This window comes from Papaver somniferum, chromosome 4, assembly GCF_003573695.1.
Source record: "Papaver somniferum cultivar HN1 chromosome 4, ASM357369v1, whole genome shotgun sequence".
Taxonomy (NCBI): domain Eukaryota; kingdom Viridiplantae; phylum Streptophyta; class Magnoliopsida; order Ranunculales; family Papaveraceae; genus Papaver; species Papaver somniferum.
The window spans coordinates 90909390-90923432 of record NC_039361.1 but is presented as its reverse complement, the minus strand read 5'-3'; the positions used below and the strand labels follow the sequence as shown (position 1 = coordinate 90923432).

At 34.6% G+C, this 14043-nt stretch overlaps 1 long non-coding RNA gene across 1 annotated transcript; it reads left to right on the top strand.

The window, feature by feature from the left end:
• Positions 1-2088, top strand: LOC113274080. The gene is made up of 2 exons (XR_003322772.1): positions 1-248; positions 711-2088. It is a non-coding gene; the product is annotated as an uncharacterized LOC113274080 (long non-coding RNA).
• The last annotated feature ends 11955 nt before the right edge of the window (positions 2089-14043 follow it).

The window sequence follows — 14043 nt, the reverse complement described above, 5'->3', positions numbered from 1 at the left end:
GAAACCAAACCGAGCTCTTCCCTCGGTTATTCTCAAAATATTATTTTTTCCATTAAGTTCTTGATTAAATCCATATATGGCACCTCGTTCAAGCGATGTCCTAGAAATACGGTGCCAAATCCAGGTGTTGCTTCTGTAGCATCTCAATATAGAGTTTTTGGAAAAGATGGAGATGAAGAGGATAATGGATTGATTGGTGTTTGAGAGCAAGAAATAGACCCTAATTCCATAAAATTGCACATAGAAAGGTATTTCCCACAAACCCATTGCTTGTTTTTTCGTATTTCATTGATTTCATGACATGTAATCGATGATTCCTCGAGCTTTTGGTAGTCACAGAGTAGTGTTCGGCTGACATTTATTAGCCGAACTTTTTTTTTTTCTACAAACGAAGAACATTTCGGCTGAAAACATGTTGTGTTTTGAATATAAAATAAGCCAAACCTGCATGTTCGGCTTATAATTATTTTTTATCATAATCAGACGAACTTGAATACGATTAATTAATAATCCATCTTACACTGTTCGGCACATTGTTCGGCACATTGTTCGGCTCATTTTGATAAATATCGAATGTGCCGAACTTTACTCTATGTATGGCTAATAGCTTCCTATAAACTTGTCCATTCATAGGTCACTTTATCACATTGTTTAGCATAATCATATTTATTTATTTTGGAAAATTAATTAAGATTTATCATTTGTTTTAGCACTCATCCGAGAAAATTCAAAGAAAAGCTTAAAAGGAGAACAATGGAAGTGACTCCTTCTAATTCAAAAACTCCCAAACCTCAAGGTGGTGGCACCAAGAACTTTCGTGCAGGGAAAAGGGGAACTGACACTACTTGGTCTTTGCCTGTACATCAAGAGGATAACAATGATGAGGATAAGTATGATGATGAAAAAGAGGAAGAACCACAATAAGAAACACAACAAAAACAAGAGAAATGGAAGAAGAAAGTTGTTACATCAAGGGAGACAAGTAAGCATATTCCTAGTGATGATAATGTTATACGTGCTCGCGAGAATGGTTTGCCACATGGTCTTCCGGAAGATGGTGGAAGAGTGTTGATGGGCTACAAGAAGTCGTGGGCGAAGAGAATTTATGAGACTTCGGATCATGGGGATGCATTCCGCGTACTTAGACACCAGAGTGCCGCATATTTGGATATTTTCAAAGAGGCTCCGGATGTGGTGGCTTTAGTACAAGGCTCTGGTTTATGGTCTGCTATTTTCTATGCACAAGAGGAATTTGATGCAGTTACAAACTCAGCCTTTTGTGAGATATTTTGTCCGGAGACTTACACATTTCATCTCCCCTTTGGCGAGATGTCAATTGCTCCTGATGATGCACAGAAGATTAGTGGTCTTAGAATGAAGAGGGGAAATGTGAAATCTGAGGTTTATGAAATGACTTGGGATGAGTTGTATGTACTGGCTGAGGAAACTCTAGGTTGGCCAAAAGACAAGACATAATTGGAGTTTGCATGCGCTGCTAAAGAGGTGAAGTTTGTGGATTCTAGCACAAAGAAGTTGAAGAAAATCAAGTTCAGCGCTTTGAAAAAGTATTTTGGAGACACAAATGAGAAAATTTCAAAGGGAGAGTTGGTTATGGACGAGGTCACAGCTAGGCGCACTACTACTGTGTATTTTTTGTATACTTTAGGAAGTGTTATATTTCCCGATAACAGTGGGAACAAGGTTAATGCTCAATACCTTCAACCGGCAGTGACCTATTTTGGGATTCTTGGCAAGTTTTGGCAGCTAATTCAACCGGTATTTGAACACGGGTACTTTTATAATTTGAAGGCCTATAAAAGAAACACTTATACTTCTAATTGGATGTATCTTTTGTCACACTTTTGAAGAGAAGAATAAGATCTAGGGATTGGAGTTACGATTGATAATCAAGATTATAGGGTTTGCTTTACTTATTCTCTTTTATATTTTCCATGGATTTTGAAAAATCCGTGCGTAGATAAAACCTTTCATATTGGTTAAGGATGTAGTCGGATATCAAAAACATGTTATTTCACTATTATATTAGTTTTGTTATCTTAATTAAATCATTATTGCCTTGTTCTACCACTTATTATCGTCGCATATGGTTACATGCTTGTTTGTTAGGAGCACTACTAAATGATCATGAATGCATTTTTATAGCTAGACTAGGGTTTTCAGATGCGTAATAGCTGACAAGCCTTGTCATAAGTAGCATATTGTGATTACCATCATTTTGAGATGTGTAATAGCTTGACCTATGTTAAATAGTTTACTCATCGTAATTCTATTGCATGGATTAGTTTAATTCATAAAACTGAAAGCTCTTGATCGATTAAACTTTATAGCACGTTGCATTAGGTTTTTTCTGAGTAGTATTCACATATTCATCGTTATGGTATGTGATGACATAAAGAATTTATCGGAGTATGCTCTCAATAGGGTATTCTAGCTCATACCATTTCTCAGACCCAAACTCTTTAATTTCAGACAACATCTTCATAGCAGCGACATGAATTGAGAAAGAAAGAGATGAACCGATTTCTTCTCGACCCAATTCCAGGTCAGAATACATGGGATGGTTATTGGCACCCCGTGGGTTAGGATAAGGACTAGATCCATTCAACAATCAGTCCTGAAAACTGACAGTATAGTTTCCTCATTTTTTTCGTCGTTGGCTTCGTCTTTTCTTTCTCTACAAGATGATGAGAAGAAAGCCTGGATTTTAACGAGTTTCACTTCCTTTTGTTCCAATGACTCCAAAGCACCTATAAAACTCAAAATCAAACATAATAATACATAGTTCACAAGAAAACAAAACAAAGAAAGCATAAAATATATATATATATAATTAAGGTGTTTCGACATCTATCAATGCTCTCGATGGGGTATTCTAGGACTCTTGATAATGAATGATTAAGCGACAACTCTAGTTAATAGTCAAAATGCATGTCTTATGATTCATGATGAACCTTAACTAGTATTATCAACCTATTGATTTTTTTATTCATTATTTGCTATTATAAAGTTTAATTACTTAAGACTTTAATCAAAAATCCGTCAGTTTACTTAAGTTTTCAATTACGAATAACAATCCATATCTTTCCGTGGATCGAATCTTTACTTATAACTATACTATTATTTATATTTGTGTAGTGAAAGAACTTGAAATAATTTTGTTTGGCAGGTAACCGACCATTAAACCCCATTGCCAAGGTTTCGGAGGAAGCCATTTTTCCAATATATACGTGGTATTTTCTATTTAATTAAATTCTATAATTTTTTTATGTATTATTTATATTGAATTAAAATTCATTAAGTGATTTTTATCAATTAGTTGTGTTTTCTCTTCATGGAGCATGCTTAGTTTAGGGATTTTGATGTTCCATGCTTTCGATTAACATCTATTGTTTTAAAAATCTACTACAAGCAATATTTTAGAATCGTTTATAACGAAAGAATTGCATGCATATTGTTACTAACTGAATCACATAAAAATTGGTCAATGGTGGAATTCTTTGTCTCGGCTCTTTCAAATAATCCTGAATCATTTTTGTCAAATTTTCTTTATTTTAGTATTAGAAATTAAAACTGAAATCAAATCTTCACAAGTCTTGAACGAATCTCTTATTTACCATTTTACAAACATATCAGTTTTTGGTGCACTAATGCAGATTTTTTTATAGATTTAGAGTCTTAGATTTTTATTATCTTTTTTTTATTTTATAGTTTTGGGTATTTATCTTTTTGTTTTTGGAACATAAAGAAATTGGAGCCAACGAAAGGCTCAGGTTCGTAATTGATTAAAGACTTGAGGGTTAAAGCTAGATGTTAGTGTTAGAGCATTTCTCGGTTGAACCCACTAGCGTTGGTATGTCAAGTTAGTTGTCAATTTTAGTTTCCAAAATGCATTCTTGATTTAGTATACTATAGATAGTTTCGGACTAGATTAGGTCTAAGAAGAGCTATTCTTGAAGGATGAAGACCGAAGATTACAAGAAGATATCAACAAGGACTTCATCAACAAAGGTGTGTGGTGATTGATTTCATTTGGATTCTTGTTCAATTATACCTTTCTAATCTATCGAAACAAATGCTCATGTTATGGAACAATTCCTATGATGGTTAATATACATTTATGTATATATACTTGGGGTTATTTGAGCCACGACTTTTGTGACAATAACTTTTATCCTTGGAAATGTTCTCATGCTATAGTGAATGACCTTACGAATTCAACGAGCCAAGAATCACTCAATTCCGAGTTATAACGATGAAGTTATGAGTGATTTATTAAAGTAACAATTATAAGTGTTGTTGTAATTGTTACAGTTCGTTAGTAGGAAACAATCCGTGGACTGTTTGTAACAATTCACGGACTTGGGCCCAATTACGTGACTAAAAGGCATTTTTGGTCAAGTTGGTCATGTTTCCTTATCTAGGCAAGATGGCTATTAATCCAAACATATTTGATTACCATATTAAAGTGTTTGTGATAACTTTTAATTCCTGCCTAAATTAAAATGTGATTTATTCACATAAATACAATATTTGCTAATTAATTATTTATTTAATTATTTTGGCAAGAGTTGTAACTTAAGAATGACTCTCAAATTAGGAGAGTCTTGAAAAAGGAAAATAGTTGTGCTTAGCTTTCAAGCTACCTTTCACTATAAATAAAGGGTTTGTGAGTGCTACACGTTTTTATCCTCTTTGGAAAATTGGTGTAAGCTCATAAGGTTGTTTTCCATGTCTTCTGTTCTTCGTGAACAATAGTGAGATAAAAGTCTTTGTATTGGGGATCACAAAGCCGAGTTGGATTAATCTTCGTGATTGATTATACAACTTGTAATCTAGATTTTTCACCTCTTGTCTATTCTAAGGTTTTCTCTTCTGATATAAAACCATTCAAGAGTTGTTGATCATAAACCCTAGGTTTTGATAGATTTCAGTTTCCGATCGTATACCAACACTTGTTAGTCGAAATCGGAAGCTAGAAAGAAAACTTTGATTAAGGTATCTCGTAAAAATCCTTAAGAAGTTTTAAACAAGATATCTCTAGATTTATTCTAGTTGTTCTTTTTGTACAATAATTAGGTTTCTCTTCCATTATTGAAGAGTATAATAATCCCTAATCCACAAGTTTGTTTTGATATTACTTTTACCTAGTAATTGTTTTTATCAAAATAAACATAAGATTTCCAAAAACTTGATTCACATCTAAAGGGAAATCAAACCGATGTTTTGTGCAAACAAAATATCGTATCATATCAATCGTGTTGTTGTATCTTCTAAAGAGAGCCTTGGGTTCTGCTAGAAGATTTACGAAAAGAATTCCTAAAGACAATCGGTGATGTGATAGGAGTTCTATTTGTGCTGAAGCAGTTATTACATCTAGTCCGAATAGGTAGTAGGAATCTGGTGTAACAACTTATAATCAGTGTGTGTTTATTCTGGACTAGGTCCCGGGGTTTTTCTGCATTTGCGGTTTCCTCGTTAACAAAATTTCTGGTGTCTGTGTTATTTCTTTTCCGCATTATATTGTTTATCTTTATAATTGAAATATCACAGGTTGTGCGTAAGTTCAATCAGTTGGGAATCCAACCTTTGGTTGTTGATTAAATTGATTGACACTTGGATATTGGTTTTTGATACCGTCCAAGTTATTTCTTATATTCAATCGGGCTCGCAAATTCCTATTTGTTTGATTGCGGATTGAACTGAGAAATAGAGATATAACTCTTTGATATACTTTTATTAAGATTGAGTATGACTGTCTAGTTGATTCTCTTAAAAGTATATTGGAGTTAGTCCATACAGATTTTTAATCGAAATATTGGGTGTGGTTGTTGTACTCCCGCTTTTTCAATTGGTATCAGAGCAGGCAAACACGCTAAGACCTCATAAGTTTGTGTTTGTAGCAATCTGATTCTATGGACAGAAGTACTATCTCTATACACATTCCACCAGTCTTCGATGGCACGAATTATTTATGGTGGAAAATTGTTATGCGTGCTTTTATACAAGCGCGAGATTTTCAATCATGGGTTAGTATTGTTAATGGCTATGATCCTCCATTAGTCACAGTAGACGGTGTAACTGTTGCAAAGGATATTGGTGATTTTGATAAACTTGAGATTCGTGCTGCAAAGCAAAATTATGATGGATTAAATTCTATCATCCATGCCATTACCCCAGATCTTCAACACCATGTTACTACATGTAATAAGTATAAAGATGCTTGGGATATCTTAGAAACCGTATTCGAAGAGAATGCCGCAGAGAAAGAAGCAAGGCTTCAAAATCTAGCTTCTGACTGGGAAAACCTTCGCATGTCTGATGATGAAACCTTTGATGAGTTTAACCAAAGACTTTCTCAAATAGTTAACTCCTCGTATTCATTAGGAAGAACTATTCCGGATAAAGTTGTTATGTGCAAAATTCTCAGGTCTCTACCATCAAGATACGGTCTAAGAAACATGCAATTTAAGAAGCAAACAATTTTTTACACTCTCCAGAAATACTCTTGTTGGAAAGTTAAAGATCTTTGATAATGAACGCGCGTCTAGAAAAGAGGATAAATTTGGTTTGCCAGATACTAAGGATGTTACTCCACGAAAATTTAGAAAACTCTTGAGAGACAGGAAAAAGAGTTTTTCTAAAGTTAGAACATCTCCTAGTGATGATGTACAATGCTATAACTCTCGTGGTTTCGGGCACTTGTCTTCATTATGTCCTAGTTGGAGCCGTAGAAAATCGGCATATGCAGTAACTTTGCCTACTCTTGATGATGAACCTGAATTTTATAATCCCAAGAGTACGCAGGCGAGGTTGCATTATCTTCTGGAAAAATTCTATCGGATACTGATTCTGATTCTGACGAAGAAGTTTTCCATGTTGATCCAGTTGCTAATAATCTTCTTAAAGAATGTCATCAGAAACTCTTGGAAGCTGAAAGCACCATTTTCAGAGAGAAAGTTAAATATGATAGACTTCGTAGTCGGAATAAAGACTTGCAAGACCAACTTGATTCTACTGGCGCAAGAGATTATCTCAACGAAATACGAAAGCTTAAGGAACAAATTGCCGAAGGTCGAGATCGGGAAATTACTCTTCAAGCAAAGCTAGATAACTTGGAGAACATTGAGATGAACTTGTTATTTGATTCAGAACGAGAAGATCTCAATGTTCAATATGAATCATCCAAGAATGATCTAGTTATTGCGCTCGAAAAGGTTAAAAGGTTGGAAGAAGAAAACTCGAGCTTAAAAGAGAGTTTGTCTAGAAATAACAGCTTAGAAAAATTAACCTCGATATTGGGAGCATGTAGAATTCATCGTGATACACGAGGATTGGGATATGAAGGAATAGATTCTCCTGGTATTTGCAAAGGGGTAAAATTTGTCAAAGCTAGAGATTCTTTTAATTAAAACCTTCCATGATTGACAAAAGTGAAGTATCTCTGCCAACTGCCGATGACGAAAAGAGGAAATTCTGTCAAGCTCCAAAGAAAGCACATACATATTTAGGTAACACAAAACATAAGTTTTTCCATTCTACTAAACATTGTTTTTATTGTGGAAAACCAGGTCACTTGCAAAGGAATTGCAGATATCTTAAACGAGACAAAACCAAATCTGATTCTGTTACGATGACAAGATCTGATGTTCCAAACTGGAGAAAAACCGAGTCTCATAATATCAGTTATTCTAGTATTCCCTCCAAGAAATTTCATAATTATATTGGGGAGAAAAATAAATACGTTGTTCCAAAGGCTACTCAGAAATGGGTAACAAAGAAGATCAATAAAGCAACGAGTGCTATTAAGAAGGATCTCCCAGACAAGAGTTCGACAAGGGATAACATCTTAAAAAGGTATGGAAAAGTTATTGAAAGTTTCAAGGAAGTTGTTAAATTCCATGCATGATTTTGTTTCAAATACCTATGGTGAGCAAGATTTGTTCACCCCAACACGACCTGATTGTGTTGGAAGTGCATCCTCACCAAGAAGCCTTAGTAAATGCGGTGAGGATTGCAAAAGAATTGGGGCGCACATATTGTGTTGGGTAATTTTTGAATATGTGGAACAATTTATTGTTTCGAGCTGAGTCAAACTCACTTACATATTTCTCGGAATATGTGTTGGCAAGCTTTCGCTTTGGCCAAGTTCATCTTTACTAGTGACGAAAGTCATACTATGTTTCAATTACTTGAAAATAGCTTTGACGAAAAATAGTTTGTGAATAACAACTATATAACTTCCTCTAAGAAAGTTTCAATGATTGAAATGAGAATTTAGATTATATAACCATTGTTGGATATAAGCATTGTGTGGTAACACATACATGTATAAGTCCTTATTCCTAGAACCAAAGTATGCGTACTTTGCTGCTCAGGAAAACCGGAACAGGGTCCGCGAACCCAGTCCATGTACTGTCGAAGGTTCTCTTCCCGAGAAAATCTGCCGGAGTTTGTGAACTATTTACAAACTTATTCCGGGTACTTAAGTCCGCGTACCTAGTCCCCATACCTAGTCCGCATACTTAGGTTGGTTATTTTCTAAAAACGATTGTTTGTGAACTTAAACTTATATAAACTAAGGAATGCATAATTGCAAACCGTGGCTATAAAGTGTGTGAATCGATTCGAGTGAATCAAATCGTTTTTGCTTCAATGCAATTGAACAACTCTCTGACTAGTTCGTTTGAGTCATTTGAACTATTTATGGATAAGATGAATATGGTTAAATACCACGCGTATGATTCTTAATTACCTAACTTGATTTGTGATTAAAAAAAATTCTTAAACATAACAGGTTAGAAGCAATAATCAAAACCATTGGATGTTGGTTTTTATTGTCAAAGAATCTTTTTCATACTCTTACGGTAACCATTCTTGGTGTAAATCCTTAATGGAAAAGATTATTCTTCCTTCTAAGCATATCAATTCTTGTTTATACAAGGTTTTATCTTAGAAAAGATGATCACAATACTTGATCTTCGTGATTACATATTGTGTATTATTACCATAAGATAGTTCTATTGTTTAGTAACTCGATCTCATGAGAGACTTTCAATGATTGGTTCTTAGTTCGTATCTCCTTGTGGTTTTTCTAAAATCCAATATATAAATCCTTATCTCTGGAGTAAGGTCACTCTTGTTGTTATTTCGGGAATGACATCTTATGGGGGATAGTTCTTAAATGAACTTGTGCTTAATTGCTATATCTTTGAGGGGAGAAGCGGTTGTGGAACATGTAGGGGTTAACTTGTATCTTAATAAACTCCTTGATGAAGTCACTAAGTTTCGACTCTGTGATATCATCTAAAGTAAAGTTGATATGTTTTCCTTTGGTCAAGAAGTTCCTCTATGAAAATTTCATTAGGATCCCACCAGTTTTCATACCTTTGCCAATTTATATTGACAAAAAGGGGGAGAATTATTTTGTAGTTCACACTACATATACATATGGTTTACCGATCATTATGTAAAGAGGAGTTGTTTTCATTATGAGATGAATTATTGACTAAGGGGAAGTGAAACATATCACCGTAGTATTATTGTCAAAGTTGTGATACAATTGAGCTTTGATGTTGTGTAATAGTACTATGATGGATCTTCAACAAGTACAGGATGAGTACACGCATAGTTGAAGAACCAAGGAAATCAAGCATGTCGGATTTTGGAGCTGTGATGCTTTTTAACAAGTACAATCCATATGTAAAATGATTTTGTCACTAAAATTAACAAAGGGGAAGATTGTTAGAGCAGTGCTCTGTTGAATTCACTAGTGTTGGTATGTCAAGTTAGTTTTCAATTTTAGTTACCAAAATGCATTCTTTATTTAGTATACTATAGATAGTTTCGGACTAATTTAGGTCTAAGAAGAGCTATTCTTGAAGGATGAAGACTGAAGATTACAAGAAGACATCAACAAGGACTTCATCAACAAAGGTATGTGGTGATTGATTTCATTTGGATTCTTGTTCAATTTTACCTTTCTAATCTATCAAAACAAATGCTTACTCTATGGAACAATTCCTATGACGGTTAATGTACATTTATGTATATATACTCGAGGTTATTTGAGCCACGACTTTTGTGACAATAACATTTATCCTTGGAAAGGTTCTCATGTTGAAGTGAATGAGCTTATGAAAACAACGAGCCAAGAATCACTCAATTTTGAGTTATAACAATGAAATTATGAGTGATTTATTAAAGTAACAATTATAAGTGTTGTTGTAATTGTTACAGTTCGTTAGTAGGAAACAATCCATGGACTTGGGCCCATTTAGGTGAATAAAAGGTATTTTTGATCAAGTTGGTCATGTTTCCTTATCTAGGCAAGATGGCTATTAATCCAAACATATTTGATTACCATATTAAAGTGTTTGTGATAACTTTTAATCCTGCCTAAGTTAAAATGTGATTTACTCACATAAATACAATATTTTCTAATAAATTATTTATTTAATTATTTTGGCAAGAGTTGTAACTTAGGAAAGACTCTCAAAATTAGGAGAGTCTTGAAAAAGGAAAATAGCTATGCTTAGCTTTTAAGCTATCTTTCACTATATTTAAAGGGTTCGTGAGTGCTACACGTTTTTATCCCCTTTGGAAAATTGGTGTAAGCTCATAAGGTTGTTTTCCATGTCTTCTGTTCTTCGTGAACAACAGTGAGATAAAAGTCTTTGTATTGGGGATCACAAAGCCGAGTTGGATTAATCTCCGTGATTGATTATACAACTTGTAATCAGGTTTTTCACCTCTTGTCTATTCTAAGGTTTTCTCTTCTGATATAAAATCATTCAAGAGTTGTTGATCATAAACCTTAGGTTTTGATATATTTCAATTTCCTATCGTATACCAACACTTGTTAGTCGAAATCGGAAGCTAGAAAGAAAACTTCGATTAAGGTATCTCGTAAAACTCCTTAAGAAGTTTTAAACAAGATATCTGTAGATTTATTCTAATTGTTTTGTACAATAATTAGGTTTATCTTCCATTATTGGAGAGTATAATAATCCCTAATCTACAAGTTTGTTTCTATATTACTTTTACCTAGTAATTGTTTTTATCAAAATAAACATAAGATTTCCAAAACCTTGATTCACATCTAAAGGGAAATCAAACCGATGTTTTGTGCAAACAAAATATCGAATCGTATCAATCGTGTTGTTGTATCTTCTAAAGAGAGCCTTGGGTTCTGCTAGAAGATTTACGAAAAGAATTCCTAAAGACAATCGGTGTTGTGCTACGAGTTCTATTTGTGCTGAAGCAGTTATTACATTTAGTCTGAATAGATAGTAGGAATCTTGTGTAACAACTTATAATCAGTGTGTGTTTATTCTGGACTAGGTCCCGAGGCTTTTCTGCATTTGCGGTTTCCTCGTTAACAAAATTTCTGGTGTCTGTGTTATTTCTTTTCCGCATTATATTGTTTATCTTTATAATTGAAATATCACAGATTATGCGTAAGTTCAATCAATTGGGAATCCAAACTTTGGTTGTTGATTAAATTGATTGACACTTGGATATTGGTTTTTGATACCGTCCAAGTTATTTCTTATATTCAATAGGGTTCGCAAATTCCTATTTGTGTGATTGCGATTGAATTAAGAAATAAAGATATAACTATTTGATATACTTTTATTAAGATTGAGTCTGCCTGTCTAGTTGATTCCCTTAAAAGTATATTGGAGTTAGTCCATACAGATTGCTAATCAAAATATTGGGTGTGGTTGTTGTACCCCCGCTTTTTCAGTTAGAGCATTGCTCGGTTGAACCCACACGTTATTCTATCTCAAACTTGTTTTTAATGTTAGATGATCAAAACTATATCTTGTTTCTAGTCTACTAAGTCAAGTCTCAGTCTAGGTTAGGATTTGGTAGCTGAGTATCTGACATCACCCTCGAAGACCGAAGATCGACAAAGATATTTGGAGAACTTCTATATCAGGTATGTGAAGACTTAACTATTCTATTTTACTATTCTATCTTTTGAAACGATGTCGTATGACTTCAAGTGGATTTACAAAGAAGAAGTTTTGAGTCAAGCTTGTCTTGTTAAAAATCTCGAAATATGATTCTAAGCAAAGATGTTCAACGATTCTTAACAATATTAGTTCTAAACAATTTATTGTGTGAATTAATTTGTGGATCAGTTGAAAATTTTCCACACAAATGATTTCATTGCGCGAGAATCTTTCAAACATCATTAGAGAGAAATTCATAACTACTGATATTTCTGCTTAGTGTAGGTTGGTGAATCAGTTCGCAAACCATAAATATCTGAGTTTCAGAAATACAAGAGGGTTGGCGAACCAGTTCGTAAACTGCAAGTTCAGATAGACACAATTCACGAACCCGCTGAAATTTGAAAGGTGGTGTTAAAGGCTAGCAGTTGAACTGACTTCGGTGGTCTTGTAGGGTTGGCGAACTCAGTTCAAGAACCGTTCCACCCTGTCTCGTTGTTGATGGGAGAAAACGATTTGCTGGTTTTTGAGGAAAAATGAAGAGACGAGCATTGGCCCCTCGAATGAGAAAATTGCCTTAACCTTTTGCAAACAGATGCACTGCACATGAGTGCTTTGAGTTCGAGAAATCAATATGTAGGACTCCGGCCTAAACCAAGACAATGGCCGTTCTAGAGTCAATTCGGTCACAAAGAGGGATGAGGATCGATCTGTAGGAGGGAAGCTGAGAAGTGTGTGTGTGAGATCAATGATGATCAAAAGATTGTGAATGTATTGTAGGTTTCTGCAAATTGGTGAACTGTGGAGTTCGAATAAGTTTGAATTCTGATATGTTGAGAGTGATTCTTCAGATGAGAATTCTTATATTAATTCCCATATGATTGTGATTGTCTTTAATCATGAATTCAGAGACTTATTTATATTGCAAAAATATGGACACATTGATCACCAGTAAGTGTAACGGTTGATTGAGTGAAATAGTGGTAAAGTAAAAAATCGTGGTTAAACCAGTTCCATGTCGTGCGGAGACTTGGTTGATTGTGCACCCACTACTTTGCTAATTTTCTCAACCGCTTGCAAGACTTACTCACATTTCTCATCGTGGATGGACACACGTGTCGTAGGCCGCCAGACCAAAACCCTAGTCAATATCCCCCCATGTGACATGATTGAGGTCTCATGATTGTGGAGTATGCAAAGCAGACGTGTATTTAATTAGTCAATTATTGACTTGATTAGACGATGAGTCTTAGTATTGCTGAGTCGAGCATCGTTGACGAATGCTCTATGATTTATGGATTGAGCATATCTCTTTATACATATTTATAATGTTGATGTTTGAATCAACATGATTAATATTGATAGTTTGAGAAAATATTGCTCGTCTGAGAAAATATTTCTCATTTGATGAATTATTAAATATTGTTAGTTGAATCTGAAAAAGCGGGGGTCTAACAACAACACCCAATATTTCTCTTAGCAATCTGTATGGACTAACTCTGAAATACTTTCTAGAGATTCAACTAGACAGTCAGACTCAATCTAGGTAAAAGTATCTCAAGGAGTTAATATCTCTCTCTTGTTTTGATTTACTCAAGATAATAGAAATCAGCGAGTCTTTAATCAAACACAAGGAATAACTTGGATGGTACCAAAGACCAATATACAAGAATCAATCAATGACAATCAACAACCAAAGGTTGGATTACTCTAATTGATGATCTAACACACAACCTGTATTATTTCAAATATAAAGATAAAACAATATAATGCTGAAATTGAAATAACACAGACACCATAAATTTTGTTAATGAGGAAACCGCAAATGCAGAAAAACCCCGGGACCTAGTCCAGATTGAACACACACTGTATTAAGCCGCTACAGACACTAGCCTACTCCAAGCTAACTTCGGACTGGACTGTAGTTGAACCCTAATCAATATCCCACTGATCCAAGGTACAGTTATGCTCCTACGCCTCTGATCCCAGCAGGATATTACACACTTGATTCCCTTAGAAGATCTCACCCATAACTAAGAGTTGCTACGACCCAATATCGCAGGCT